The 5418-nt window shown below is 40.6% G+C and overlaps 1 pseudogene; it reads right to left on the bottom strand.

Moving 5' to 3' along the window:
* Positions 1–2837: 2837 nt before the first annotated feature.
* Positions 2838–5150, bottom strand: LOC103003749 (transmembrane protein 59-like; annotated as a pseudogene).
* Positions 5151–5418: the final 268 nt, after the last annotated feature.

The raw sequence follows: 5418 nt of genomic DNA, 5'->3' as shown, positions 1-5418 counted from the left end.
TGCGAGGGCTTTCTCTAGTTGTGGCAAGTGGGGACCACTCTTCATCGCGGTGCGCGGGCCTCTCACCATCGCGGCCTCTCTTGTTGCGGAGCACAGGCTCCAGAGGCGCAGGCTCAGTAATTGTGGCTCACGGGCCCAGTTGCTCCGTGGCATGTGGGATCTTCCCAGACCAGGGCTCGAACCCGTGTCCCCTGCATTGGCAGGCAGATTCTCAACCACTGCGCCACCAGGGAAGCCCTTCTCATCATTTTTGACTTCAGTTTTTATCAGTGGTATCTGGATTGTAGACTGGGTAATACTTTATAACCTTTGATTTTCCTTGATCAACATGGACTGAGACACAGAGAGAGAGAGAAAGAGAAATGTTTATTCTGAAGAATTGGCTCACATGATGAAGGAAGCTGAGAAGTTCCACGATCTGTGGTCTACAGCCGTAAACCCAGGAAAGTCAGTGGTATAAATCAGTCTAAGTCTGAAGGCCTAAGAACCAGGGGAGTGATGGTTTAAATCCCAGCCCAAGGGCCAAATGAGATGTGGTGAGATGCTGTAAGTGAAACAAACAGGCAGGAAGCAAGAAAGGGTGAATTCCAACCTCCTCTACTTCTGTTGTATTCAGCCCTCAACAGATTGGATGATACCCATCTGCATTGGGAGGCCAATCTACTTTACTGGGTCCATGGATTCAAACATTAATCTCATCTGAAAACACCCTTACAGACACATCCAGAAGTATTTTTAAGATATTTCTACTAGTTAATTGGATTGAGGAAAAGTTAGAAATTCAATGCAATGCTATGAATCATGTTATGAATGTTGCCAATGTTAAGGTTCAGCAACAAAATTATTAGATGCTGTTTTAATTCCCTTGATTTACTTTTTCCCACTATTTGGAGCAGCATTTCTCAATCCTCATGTTATGGAGACAATTTTTCCTCAGGCTTTTGCCCCATCCCTTTCTGTGCCTTTCATGAGACAAGATGAAACTCATCTTCTTTGTGGTTCTTCCCTCTATCCTTATTCCTCACGCTTGGCATTTTTAGATGGGCTGAAGTATAACTGGTTTTATGGGAAAGACTAGGACATATAAAACAGTGTATTAGGAAGTATCAAATATAAGGTCTTTAGAGTCAGACAAACTTGGGTTTGAAGACTAGCTCTATCTCTTATCAGTTGCATAGTCCTGGGAAAATCACTTGGAGCCTCAGATAAGTTATTTCTAAGATAAGATTTTTATAACCATTAGAGATAAAGCATAAAAGCAAGGTGTTTAGCACACAAGAGGCTAATGTTCAAGAAAGAAATGATCAACATTATTATTATCTATTTTATGCAGTCTGATGAATAAAACATTAATGAAAGTGTTTCCTGTACATTTTTACATTATTACAATTGCCATCCTTATCTATTTAAAAAAACAATCACTACTAACAGCGCTGTGCTCTTTTTTAACATCAAGATTTATAAAATGAACTTATTTGAGATGAAATAAGGCTGATGACTCAGGTTCAAGACTGTTTTCTTGAGCAGATGATACCAAGAAAGTAAAACTTCACAAAGAAGTTTCTCTAATGTGAGGATTATTTCAGCCCAACCCAGTCCATTCACACAGGCAATTGCAAAGTATGTTATACGGCCACGGGTATTGACTGAAGGCTTTGTGTGCTGTGATAAATTCTGCTCTAGATGTCTATCCTAAAGCTTTCTATTTTAGCAAATATCCCAGCAAGTCAACAGTGTTTTCTGTGGTGCAGTCAGAACAGTTTTCAGCTGAATCCCTTGCTTTTTTAACATTTATCACCACGGCTCCTGGGGGCTGCATAACTCATATGAAACAAGGTTTCCATCTGCTTGTGTCTCATTCCTCTCCACATGCAGTGCTCACCCCATCATGTGCTATGATCCAGGGTCCTGCAGAAAAAAGCACTGGTGTGATTCATCTCCTTCATGTGGACGCTTCAGCTCTGCTGCTGCTGCCGTCACTCCTGCCTTATATTGTGGCACAAATATGGTGAAAGGAAACAAGAGCAGAGTTGCTGGTCTTAGTAGCTAAAGATGATTTCTCGCGGGACTTTAACCAAAGGGGTGCTCTTACAAACAGGAGATTCCAATTTTGGACTGCATACTACAATGTACACAGGTACTAATACTGAATAGCCCTCTTTGAATAAAACTCAAGTTCTGTTTCCAAACTTCTGATTCTTTTCTGGATATTTTTTGAGAAAAAGGTACAAAGAACAAGGATAGCACCCGCACTGCCATAACTTTCTCTACTCCTGCTCAAGGCAAGGCTGGCAGACATTTTTGGTTGCACATCTAAACACATCTCTTCCTTTCTTGCTAACAAGATTCCAAACGGGTTTGGGTGATAAGATGCCCAGCCACATGATATTTATTGGTCTGGGAGTTGGAGATGTAGGCAAGTTTGAGAGGGATATGCTGAGAATAATTTCCCTTCCTGATCAAAGGGAGCCGTGTAAGTAGAAACCCATATTGCCCATGCCTTATATTTATTTATTTTTTGGTCAGAATGCTGTTGTGTCTCCAGCTGTGGCACCAATCTCACAGCCACGTGGAGAGTAGCTGCCAACCCAGCAATGGTGACGGAAAAGTTGGGAGAAGTCTTTGGTAGCACTGCTGAATGGCCACTTCAATGCTGGCCCCTCCTACCTCTAGACTTCTGATTTGGTGAGATGGTAAGTACCTGTTGTTGTTTTTTTTAACTTTGTTTGCATTTAATAGTGGTTTTTAAGCCCTATATCCAATGAAACCATTTTAAAAAGCACCATGTGGAATGACAATTTAGATGTCTATTACACTTTTCTTTAAAAAAAAAAAGCTTAAATTTCTGAATGAGCAAGATTCATTTTTGCAGGTAAGAGGCCCTGCTTCTTCGTGATCTTCACCTTTAGATCTAACAACACAAGAGAAGAAGCTGGATATCTGTTTAGCTTCAGTTCTTTCACAAATTCCAAGTCACTGTAGATACTCAGCTCCTCAGAGGGGACATACTGCTCTGCAGCTGTTGCCACAGTTGCACAACAAATCCAGAGCAATACCATCACGGAGAGGACAAGAGTCATGGTTAAAATCCACCCGGAATAAGAGAGAGGCATCTTAAAAAGTCATCACTTTCTCCGTCTTCAAGATAGTTCCTATGTGCTTGTGAACTTCTCAGTTGAAGATCGCCTCAGATTTTTGCTTAGCGATGCTTCTTTCAAAATTTTAGGCTCCTGCTCCAACTGTGGTGCATACTAGATTTCTGGCTTAGACTGGAATATAACTATTTTTCCATCATCAGCTTGAAGACAAAAAGTCCACGAAGAGGTTATGAAGCTCTGTGCAGAGTCCAGAGCCTTTTATTAGTTATTTATTTATTTATTTTTAAAAACAACAGAAATTTATTTCTCACAATTCTGGAGGCTGGAAGTCTGAGATTAGGGTGCCAGCAAGGTCAAATGAGTCCCCTCTTCTAGGTCGCAGACTTCTCACTGTATCTTTACATGGTGGGAGGGGCTGGGGAGTTCTGTGGGGTCTCTGATAAGAATACTAATCGCATTCATGAGGGCTCCACCCTCAAGACCTAAGCACCTATCCAAGGCCCCACCTCCTAATACCATCACATTGGACATTCTTTTTTTTTTTTAAACTTTTTATTTTATATTGGAGTATAGTTCATTAACAATGTTGTGTTGGTTTCATGTGAACAGCAAAGTGATTATTGAAGATCTTGTTTTTTCAGGAGCAGGTCTTCTCACAGATAAACTTGGTGTACCTTTTGATTTTGGGGGTGGGCTGGGACATCATGTTGGTGGATTTGTGCCAGGATGTAGTGGGATAGAGCTGGACTAAGGAGAGGTGGGCATCTGAAGCCTCCAGTTGAGAAAAAAATCTCTGCATGAGGGCAAGATAATATTCAGGAAGCTTAGGGATTCAAAGTCAAGGAAAAACCATAACCTTCAAGTACACCTGAGGCTGAGAATGAAAGATAAAACACAAAAGATCAGAAGTTTCTTATGGGAGAGCAGAAGCAAGAGTATGGGTCAAGTGAGAGAATGAAGTGTATTTCCATGAAAAGGACAGGGTGTCCAAGGCTGGTAGCTATTGGATCCCTTCCTGCCCCCTAAGGAGTGTGTGATCCTGGCTTAAAAGCACAACATCATAGAGATAAATGAGTCCTTTTTCTAACATCCCAACATCTTTTCAATTCCCCTTTCCCTAAGCTCTGAACCACGGAAGGCATCTTGTGTTAAGAAGTGGATTTGTAGGCCTCTGAATAAAAAGTTGTGGTTTTCTACAGAATAGTTCCTATTTTGAAATCACCAGCCAAAGCAACATTCTGTTCAGAAAGTGGTAAAAATATGATTAGGGACTTTTCATACATGTTGCTTTGTATAGTCAAGTTAAGAAGCCTTTCCTGAGAGCCTTTTAAGAGCTTGGCACTGGACCAGTTATCTTTCAGGAATAACAGTGTCATATCGTACAAGAACCTTGTAAAATCCATGCAAAAATCTAGCAAAGGGTGCACTTTCTCTTTCTATCCAGCTAGCTTTTCTCTTTAAAAGCAACCTCTATCTATCAAAATCAGTAACATCTCTTCCTCTAATACATCATGAAGTACCTATCTATGATGTTTCTCTTCCAACATGCAGACATCAATAAAGGGTTGGCCAGCGTCTCTCAAGGAGAGTATTACAACATTCACTTGGAATCAATTTTATATGTATATATATATATATATATATATATATATATATATATATATTTCATAGTCATTTGTCAAAGCTTCCTAAAACATCTGAATTTATGCAATAGCTACTGTATCAGTCAGGATTATTAAGTGGAAGCAACAGTAATAACTCTCATTTGAGCAGAACATTTGTTGAAAGGTTATTGAGCAACTCTCAGAATCTCTGAAAATGGTTAGAATCTATGTAGCCAAGGACAATGCCCTAAATGACACTGAAGAACTTGTCTGGTCTAGACATCACTGCACTCTCTTGGTCATGGGCACCACAGTATACTACGCAGACACCATCAACACTGGTCCATGGCACTAGCTTTGGATACATGGTGTAGGTTACTACTGATTCAGTCTTACCACTGACGCCACCCTCTGCAGAAAAACTCTACGCAGTTACCGTCTTTCGCATTACTAACATATGATTCAAAGACCAGCATGGGTGCCTGTGATTGGAGGAGACTGGATTACATCCCTGAGCCTCAACTGCAAGGAAAGCCAGGAAAATGAGAATTTGGAATTTTCTATTTATTTAGTAGGAAATTATATTTGTCTCATTGGATAGGAATTTCTGAAATGAGTATAGAGGGAAGCATCTGGTCATGTTTGTAGACATTTTTTTACTGTTATCCTCTGGCTGGAGTGTGAGGTTTCTATTGACATATGGTGGGTAGAGGCCA

This window comes from Balaenoptera acutorostrata, chromosome 9, assembly GCF_949987535.1.
Source record: "Balaenoptera acutorostrata chromosome 9, mBalAcu1.1, whole genome shotgun sequence".
NCBI classification, from domain to species: Eukaryota; Metazoa; Chordata; class Mammalia; order Artiodactyla; family Balaenopteridae; genus Balaenoptera; species Balaenoptera acutorostrata.
This window is presented reverse-complemented; position numbering and strand designations above follow the sequence as displayed.